This window comes from Chrysochloris asiatica, unplaced genomic scaffold, assembly GCF_000296735.1.
Source record: "Chrysochloris asiatica unplaced genomic scaffold, ChrAsi1.0 scaffold00206, whole genome shotgun sequence".
Taxonomy (NCBI): Eukaryota; Metazoa; Chordata; class Mammalia; order Afrosoricida; family Chrysochloridae; genus Chrysochloris; species Chrysochloris asiatica.
Window position 1 is genome coordinate 709,581 of NW_006408724.1, and position 10,670 is coordinate 720,250.

Consider the following 10,670-nt stretch of genomic DNA (forward strand, 5'->3'; position numbering starts at 1 on the left):
GACAGATTGGAACCTTGTGGCTCCTACTTGAACAGGAATAGAATGGGCACCTAGTGAGGAAGGGGTGGCTCTGACTTCTGGGATCCATCCAGTAACCTGGAAGTCCAGTGCAGCTAGAGTATATATTTTTGGTTATGGGTATGTAATCCTGTCTATACCCTGGAGTGAGGCATGTTGTTGTTGTTAAGTGCCGTTGAGTTGGTTCTGACTCATAGCGACCCTGTGTTCAAACCAACTTTGTGGTCCAGTGCATTATCCTACAGCACCATACCACTTTGGAGTGAGGCATAGATGTTCTGAACATTCAAGTAGCTAACAGAGTCCAAACCCAAGACCAAACCCATCACCGGTGAGTTGATTCTGACTCACTGCAGCAGCCCTACATAGGGTTTCTAGACTGTAAATCTTTATGGAGTCTTGGCATGATGCTGTAGGATAAGCACTGGACTGGTTATAGTAAACTCTGCAGTTCAGATCAACTGTCTGCTTTCAGAAACTCTATGCAGGGTCACTGTGAGTTGGCGCCAACTCACTGGCACACAACAACAACAAACAGAAAATTTCTATGAGAGCAGACAGCCTCATCTTTCTCCCATGGAGCAGCCAGTGGGTTTGAACTGCCGACCTTGTGGTTAGCAACCCAATGGCTAACCCACGGCACCACCAGGGCACCTTAACTAATAGATCTGGTTGTTGTTGTTGTTAAGGGCTGTCGAGTCAGCTCCGATGCACAATGGTACTGTATGGGGTTTCCAAGGAGCAGCAAGAAGGTTTGAACTCCTGATCTTGTGGTTACCAGTCCAGTGCTTATCCTACAGCACTATTACAGGCATCAGTTAATAGAGCAGAACCTTCAAAATACCAATAGTCAGAGAGATTGGGAAATCAGCAAAGAATTTAAGCTTCAAAGGTTCTAGGTCATTTTTGTAAAATACTTAACAATCATAACCTCCTCAGAAGAATGACCTGGCCATGTATTTCATTAGTCTTTAAGCAACAGGTGACAATAGCCCAATCTGCAATAGATCATGGCAATGATACAATGTTTCTGTCCATTGTACATGGAGTCATCATCCCAGCAGCCATAATAACACTCTAGAATCAACCAACTAGAAAGCCTTCCCCATCCAGATAAGGAGACTCTGGGTGGCTCCAATGCTTAGCACACTTGGTTGGATACTAACCAAAAGTGTGGCTATTTGAATCCACCCAGAAGCACCTTGAGAGAGAGAGGGCTGGCAATCTATTTCTGAAAATTCACAACCATTGAAAACCCTATGGGGCACAATTCTGCTCTAACACATGTGGTATTGCCAAGAGTCAGCATCGACTTAATGACAACTGGTTTACTTTTGTTTGTTTACTTATAGGGCCCAGGAATCTTTAACAAGCATCCCAGGGATGCTTGGCCCTCAATGTAGTCTACTCAATTGAACTCTTTAAAGACATTGCAATTGGCAGCAAAGTCAACAGGTAGGGAAGTAACTGACAGACATGGAATGGAAAGAGCAGCACTAGCTGGCCAGATGGACTCAGAACTCACAGGACCTTCCTCTTCATGTCCAGAGCGCCAGTGGGGAGCAGAGTGAGTAGAGTGGCCAGCAGATGTTAATCAGCTAGGAATTTGAAGAAGCGGCGGGATGAATAGACTGCCGTCACTGTTGATGTCTGCTAGTGTTATCTGACTGTTAATTACAAGCCACCCAGTGTTTACTTATTTAAACCTTAGGTCCTCCCATAAAGGCATGAGGCAGAAGCAGCCTCATATCTAACCCCCTTCCTGTTGGGTCATGCCTACTGTAGGAGTCTCGGTGAGACAGAGGTTAATCCCCACATGGGGCTGAATATATCTGGTACTCACTCACTTCCACATGCTCCCTGTCACTGATCTGGAGTTGCCAATTGGCTGCAGATGCCTTTAGAACTGGCATTAGGAACTGCTGTCAAGAGTTCTGTGGTCCCAGTGGCGGCACCTGTGGGAGAAGGTTGGGGTGGTGGTCCCAGGGATGGTGTCTGCTATTTAGGGTCAGAGCTCTGAAGGAGTCCCTGGGTTGCACTGGTTAATATGCTCAGCTGCCAACCGGAAAGTTGGAGATTCTAGTCCACTCAGGTGCCTCAAAAGAAAGGCCTGACTATTTACTTCTGAAAAATCAATCATTATAAACGTATGGAACACAATTCTACTCTGACACACTTGGGCTCATCGAGTGAGAATAGACTCCCACCCAGCTCAGTGTGAGCTGCATCACCTGAGGCCAGGTGTGGGGCAAGTCACGTCCTCACTGACCCATTTGGTAGTGACATTTTAGGGGTCCTTCTTGGAAGTATAGCTCTGAGTTCCAATAGTTCTCTGCTCCCCATGGAAAGTCCATCACCTCCTTGGTTCCCTTTGCAAAAATTCCTCTGCAGCATAACTGATTAGATATGGTTAGAGAAGGCCCTGGTTTCCAATTGAGTGTACCACTCAGTGACATGGCCAGGAGCAGTGGTAAGGGGGACAGATGGGACCTCTTAGCTATCAGTACAAGCCAGGTGATCCCCCTGCTGATGCCAGGTCACAGACTTCTGGAACAAATAGCTGCCAGAAAAGCATTCACCAGGTCACAGCATCAGGAAAGAGGCAGAAGGGGACAGAAGGGGCAAGTGTCCTTTATGAGAATCTGGGCTCAGCAGAAGAGCACACAGAGGCTCTGTGATGGTGAACAGAACGCTGGGCTGCTAGCTGTTTCTCTGACTGCCATTAAGCTGGCCCAGGACAATGGTGACATTTACACAAATAACAAAATGCTGCCTGCTCCTATACCTCCCCATGATTGGTTGAGAATGGAACAATTATAATTCACAAGGTTTTCATTGGCTCATTTTCATTAGTAGATTGCCAGGTTATTCTTTCTAGCCTCCCTCAGTCTGGAAACACCGCTGAAACCTGTTTAGTATCAAAGCAACATGTAAGCTCCCACTGGCAGATAGGTGGTGACATGAATTGAATCCAGGACTCCTGCATGAAAGGCGAGGAGTCTACACTGAGCCACCAATGTCTTCCCGGGATCCTTACCCAAACCAACCTAGACCACTGCCATCGAGTTGATTCTGACTCACAGCAATTTATACAGGGTCTCGAAACTGTAAATCTCTATATAGGAGCACTCACTCAACTTTCTCCCGTTTGAATTGCTATCCCTCTCAGTTCCACCACTAATCTGTCAGTTTGTCGTACTGTGGTGGTTTGTGTGGAACTATGCCATGGGTATTTTAAATACCAGCAGGGTCATCCACTGTGGACAGGTTTCAGAGGAGCTTCCAGACAAAGACAGACTAGGAAGAAGGAGAGACGGACTACTTCCAAATATTTAGTCACTGAAAACCTTATGAATAGCAGTGGAACATTGTCAGATAGAGTGTCAAAAGATGAGCCCCTCAGGTAGGAAGGCACTCAAAATACAACAGGGGAAGAATTGGCTCCTCAAAGCAGAGTTGACTATGATAATGCAAATAGTAAATAAAGCTTTTAGGACTATCATTTGCTGACTCAAAATGAAGAGAAACAGCTCTAAACATTCATTAACAATTGAACGTGGGATGGATGTATGAAGTATGAATCTAGGAAAACTGGAAATTTCCAAAAGTGAAATAAAAAGTATAAACATCAATATTCTAGGCATTGGTGTGCTGAAATGGACTGTATTGGCCATTTTGAATCTGACAATCACATGGTTTACTGTGTCGGGAAAGACAAATTGAGGAGGAATAGCATCATATCCATCATCAAAAAGAAAATACCAACATCTGTCTTGAAGTACAATGTTGTCTATGATAGGACAATATCCATAAGCCTACAAGAAAGACCAGCCTAAACCATTGTCATTCAAATTTATGCACCAATCACTAAAGTCAATTATGATGAAATTGAAGAATTCTACCAACTTCTTCAGCCTGAAATTGATCAAACATGCAATCATGATGTATTGGTTATTACTGGAGATTGGAATGCAAAGGGTGAAAACAAAGAACAAGGGGCAGTAGTTGGAAAATATGGACTTGGTGATAGAAACAATGCTGGAAGGCAAATGATAGAACTTTGCAAGACCAATGACTTCATTGCAAATACCTTTTTTTAAACAACATAAAAGACGACTATACACATGAACCTCACCAGATAGAATATACAGAAATCAAATTGACTATGTCTGTGGAAAGAGATGGAAAAGCTCCATATCATCAGCCAAAACAAAGCCATGGGCAGACTATGGAATAGACCAGCAATTGCTCATACGCATGTTCAAGCTGAAACCTGAAGAAAATGAAAACAAATCCACGAGAGCCAAAATATGACCTTGAACATATCCTACCTGAATTTAGAGATTATCTGAAGAACAGACTTGATGCATTGGATATTAAAGACTGAAGATCAGAAGAGTTGTGGGATGATATAAAGAACATCATACAGCAAGAAAGCAAAAGGTCATTAAGAAGACAATAGAGAAGGAAAAGACCAAAATGGATGTCAGAAGAGACTCTGAAACTTGCTCTTCCACTGCATAGAGATGCTAAAGCAAAGGGAAAAAATGAGGCAGGTAAAGAGCAGAATAGAACATTTCAAAGTGCAACTCAAGAAGACAAAGTCAAATGTTGCAACAAGAAGTATAAATACACGGAGTTAGAAAACCAAAAGGGAAGAACACACTCAGTATTTCTCAAGCTGAGGAACTGAAGAAAAAATTCAAGCTTCGACTTGCAATATTGAAGGAGTCTCTGGGCAAATTATTGAATGATGCAGAAAGCATCAAAATAAGATGGAAGGAATATACACAATCACTGTACCAAAAAGAAATGGGTGATGTTCAACTATTTCAAGGGGTAGTTATATGATCGCAAGCCAATGACACTGAAGGAAGAAGTCCAAGGTACGTTGAAGGCATTGGCAAAGAACGAGGCACTGGGAACTGATGGAATTAATGGAATACAATTGAAATCTTTCAACAAACTGAAGCAGCACTGGAGGTACTCACTCATCTATGCCAATAAATTTCAAAGACAACTACCTGGCCAATGGAATGGAAGAGATTTGTATTTGTGTGCATTCCAAATAGAGGTGACTCAATGGAATGCAGAAGTCATTGGACAATATCATTAATATTGCATGCAAGTAAAACATTGCTAAAGATAATTTAAAAATAGCTACAACTATACACTGACAGCGAACTTCCAGAGGTTCAAGCTGGATTCAGAAAAGGATGTGGAACCAGGTATGTCATTGCTGATGTCAGATGGATCTTGGCTAAAATAAGAGAATACCAGAAAGATGTTTTCCTGTGGTCTATTGACTATGCAAAAGCTTTTGATTGTGTCAAGCTATGGACATCATTGTGCATAATGAGTATTCCAGAACAATTAACTGTTCATAGACCAACAGACAGTTGTTCGAAGAGAACAAGGGGACACTGAATGGTTTAAAATTAGGAAAGGCGTGTGCCAGGGTTGTATTCTTTCACCATACTTATTCCACCTGTAGGCTGAACAAATAATCAGAGAAGCTGGATTATATAAAGAAAAACATGGCATCAGGATTGGAGGAAGACTCATTAACAATTTATGACATGCAGGTGACACAATCTTGCTTCCTGAAAGTGAAGAGGACTTAAAATACTTACTGATGAAGATCAAAGACCACAGCCTTCGGTATGAGTTGCATCTCAATGTAAAGAAAACAAAAATCCTCACAACTGAACCAATAAACAACATTCATATAAATGGAAAGACTTTATTTTGCTTGGATTAACCATCAGCACTCATAGAAGCAACAGTCAAGAAACTACATATTGCATTAGGCAAATTTGCTGCATAAGACCTCTTTATAGTGTTGAACAGCAAAGATTTCAGTTTGAGGACTAAGGTGAACCTGACCCATGCCATCACATTTTAAATAACCTAATATACATGTGAAAGTTGGAGAGTGAATAAAGAAGAATCGATGCATTTGATTTATGGTGTTGGAGGAGAATATTAAAGTATCATGGACTGCCAAAAGAACAAACCAATCTGTGTTGGAAGAAGTACAGCCAGAATGTTCCTTAGAGGCCAGGATGGCCTGACTACGTATCTCATACTTAAGACATATTTTCAGGAGGGGTCAGTCATGGTGAAGGATATCATGTTTGGTGAAGTGGAGGGTGGGAGGAAAAGTGGAAGACCTCTAATGAGATGGATTGATGGCAGCAATGGCTCAAGCATAGCAACGATTGTGAGGTTGGTGCAGAACCAGGTAGTGTTTCATTCTGTTGTGCGTAGGGTCGCTATGAGTTGGTATAGACTCAATAGCACCAAACAACAACAACAACAATAACCTTTCAATTAGAAGTCCAACACCTAACCCAATACACCACCAGGGCTCTGTAAGGGTTCTTTGTTGTTGTTAAGTGCCATGAAGTCAGTTCCAATACATAGTGACAATTGTGCTCAGTGGGGATGGGTAGAGTATGATGCCTTGATTTCAGCTGCACGCTCTCTTTCCTAAAGATGTTCACCGATGAATAAAGGCCACGCTGGTGACAGTGATGCTTGCTGTGAAATATTGGCAACATTTTGAAGGAGATTAGGCTGTAGTGCTGAGGTGACCACAATGCTCAGCTTCAAATCAACCTGTCTCTTTTGCATTCCAGATGTCCTGTGATTAATGGGGGCTCAGAGACCAATAAAAGAGGAGAACTGACATTGTGTGTGTTGCTATCTGTTCTGATTAAGTAATTAATCACTCCTTAATTATGAAGGACAGAGCCTTGTATTCTGCCCCACAGGCCTTCAAAAGAACATATTTGGGGGTGACAGTGGGTGGAGACACGGCTTCTGGCTCTTCAGAAAGCGCAGCCTCAGTCAGAACTAAGGGAATGTGTGAAATCTGCATATAGCAAAATCTTTTAAGTAATGAGTTCCCCAGGGCAAAGCAGGTGACAGCTATTCCAGTATATAAAATATGGGTTAATTTAAAGTCTCTATCCTTGCAGGTTTATAAAGGGCATTTTAGTGAGGAAGGTTGAAGTGGTTTGTTGTTGTTGTTGATGGTGGTGATGGTGATTTTCCTGGGCAAGTAGGTCTGAGTGTGACATGCAGCTGTTTGGACAGAACTATTTGCATCTTTCCCCACCAGAATGTGCCCATCTCCCAGGAGACAGGCAAATCAGCTATTTTGAATTTTATTCTTTTGCATCCTCCATCATTTCTGGGTCCCACCATGTAGCCTGCAACATTTACCTTTTTTCCAGTGACTTGTCTCCCCAACTCCACATGCGCCACTTGTTCTAAAGTCTTCAGTTTTCATGATTTATTTTTTGCCCTGTTTATTCCTTTCAGATGTCTGCTCTCATCTCTGGTGCCACTTCCTTCAGGAAGCCTTCCTTGATGTCCCTGCCTGATGCCCATATGTCTCCTGTGTTCCTGGCGCACTCAGGCACAGTTTCATTTGCTCAATGCTACAGTAACTAGCTCTTGTCATCTTCTCCTCTAGATGTGAACTCTTCATGAGAAGCCACAGTTTTATTCCCTTATTATGCCAAAGTCCTACACATTTCACTAGCTTCCTGGCTATAATCACATACCCGGGAGCTTAGGTGGCAGAAGTGGTGGCATGGAGAGATAGAACAGCTGCAGACTCTAGGCCCATGGACTGAGGAAGGCTGTGTACCTGTGGGCAGGAGTCTGGCTTGCAGAATGTGTCCTCTAAACATTTAAATGAATATATATAGTTTGCTTTGTCTTGTTTTTTTACATGTGCATCAAATATTTGTGCTTTGTTCACTAGTGAAATATAAGATGTAAATGGGGAACCACAGGGAGGAAGCAGGATAACTGTTGTATGGAAGGGATTGCTATCATTGAGATGAAACAAAGTGTATGATTTGTTGAATGTAAAGCTGATGATCTTGTCTGTAATTCACTCAATTCACAACAAAAAGTTAAAAAAGAAGAATAAGAAGAAAGCAGGACTTCTCCATGAAGGCAGTGTCCTTTACAAATGTCTAGGTCAACCTTCCCTTCCCATTGAGCAACCTTCACTATGAAGGTGCTAAGCCCCCTTTATAAGACATACTTCACACCCTGATCTCTTCTTCAGTAGAAAAATCTTTGTCATTGTGCAGTAATGGATTGACTCAGCAGGTCTAGGTTGTCCAAATCCTATACATTCTGAAGAAAGGTGTGGCTCGTTCCTGGTTCTTGGCAGGTATCTTCTAAACTCTGGAAATACCCTGCCTGTAGTCTTTGCTTACCTGGGGGCTTTGTGCACTGTGATACTAACAGTATGATTCATGGTGGAGGCCCCTGGCACACCATTTCAGTTAGACTTTTGAGAGGCTGGGGACTGAGCAACTAATGTCAGCCAAATGGACAGTCAGCTGTGCCCATATGACTGATTCCAATCAATACCCCAAGCCCCAAGCTCAGGTGGGCTTCTCTGGTTGGCAATACTATGTGTGTATTGCCACATTTTGTTAGAAGGTGAATTAAGCCCTATGTGCATGTCTTCACTGGGAGAGGAAATCCAGGAGCTTGTGCCTGGTGTCACCTGGACTCTTCCTCTATGTCATTTCCTGTTGCTGACTTCCATCTGTAACCCCTTCACCATAGTAAACTGAGTATAATGGCCTTGCTGAGTTCTGAGAATCATTGAGCCCGACAGTAGTGTTGACCCCCCAACACCGACATTAGAAATCCTGTGTACATTTCAGAGCCCTCAAGAACCCTGATACTCTTTGGCTCCTGTTCCTAGGAGCAAGGCCATTGAAATCTTTCAGAATTGAAGTTGAAATAGTCATCATCTTTACCAAACCTTGCTGGAGCACGCTATCTTTTTTGTTGTGTTCAGTGTTCACTTAGGTTTGCTTGTGAATATACTGGGTGGTCTTCACTTAGGTAAACTCCCTAAGGCTTTCCTATTGAGATTGACCATTTTACTTGCAATTTATTATACAACCCATGAACTCCGGTAATATCTTTTCTAAGACAACTGACCCAAACCCCACCAGCCCATACCAGTATCTTCTGGCAACCTGCACAGCACTGGACTCTGAGTAGAAAATAAACAATACTGTCTCCTGACCAGATGTTACAAACATGCTTACCGCAGAGATACCAGGGCGTCTTATCAAGCAAAGCAGTACTAGCTCATTGGATTGGAGTCAAGAGACCTTAGTTGGAGCACCAGCTTTCCTCTGAACAAACTCTTTTTGAGACCTTAGACGTAATAGTAATGACATTACTTAAATATTGATGGCTGCTCTGTGTCTGGTACTGTGATCACTGTGTTATTTGTAATTCTTATAATAGCTCTGTTGTCATTGTTGTTAAGTGCTGTTGAGTTGGTTCTGACTCATAGCGACCCTGTATAGGGTTTCTGAGGGGTGGCTGGTGAGCTTGAACCACCAACCTTGCAGTTCAACCAATCTTTTGGTCCATAAGCACCTTCCTACAGTGCCACACCAGGATTCTACAGTAACCCTGTTGTTGTTGTTAAATAAAATCGAGTGTTCTGACCCTTAGAGACCCTGCATGAGGTTTCCAAGGAGCAGCTGGTGAGCTTGAACCACTGACCTTACAGTTCAAACCAACCTTGCAGTCCAGCACATTAACCCACAGCACTACACCAGAGCAGGTTTTATTACCCTATTTCACAGAAGAGAAAACTGAGGCTCAGATGGAGCTAAATAGTTTACAAGGAGTAAGTAAAGGATTCAGGTGATGTCTGATGACAAAAAGGACTCTAGGCAACACCAAATGCATCTTTTGCCTTCTTTTTTTCTTACCTGCTAAAAGAGGGGTTTGGATTGTGTGAAGATCCTAGATGTCATGTCTATGGGGCCCTTCTTTGGTGACCCACAGTAGGACCTGAGATACAGTTGTAGACAGTATTTGAAGAGGTACAGAGAGAAAGGACATACTGCATTCTCTGGTAACATCAGTATTTCAGAGCAGAGGAGCGTGAAGCGCTATGCAGGGCTATTTCCCAGCTTCCCCTTTACAAATGAGGTTGAAGAAAGTAAAGTTAATGAAGCAACTCAGCTATGCAGGGGACTGCAGCAGGAAGTAATCAAGTCCGGGACTATGGGCCTGTTGCCATGGCATTCCACAGCACTCCCCGTGATGGCTACCCATGAATATTCCCTCCACTGATTGATGGCGGGTTGCCTCGTTTCTTGTAAGCAAATGTGATAACAATATTAAGCAATTACAAATAATGTCCCCCAGCTGCTTCTCTACTGTCTTTGAAATATTATTTTAGAGCTGCCAAAATAATTGCAAACCTATTAACAAGGAAGGGAGAGCAGTGTATCCCTGCGTTCTTGAGTGGTACCATTCACCCAAAGACAAAAAGGTGAAGCGTTTCCTTCCAGGACATTCAAAGATACAGTTGTCCTGCCAAAAACCCCTGGCTTTTAAAGGTCCAATGCCATTTTTAGAGTTCATTGAATGAACTCGTTCACCATGCAACCACTCAGAGCACCATCAGAGAGAAAGGAAGCTGAAGAAATGGGTGTTCTGCCAGCTCCGAGGCTAGAATGAAACTTTTCCATCCCAGTGTGACTATCTTTGAATTGTGTGCACATGGATTGAATTATGCTCCCCCTACCCCCAACCCAGAATCTATGTCAACATGACTAAGCCATGATTTGGAATGGTTT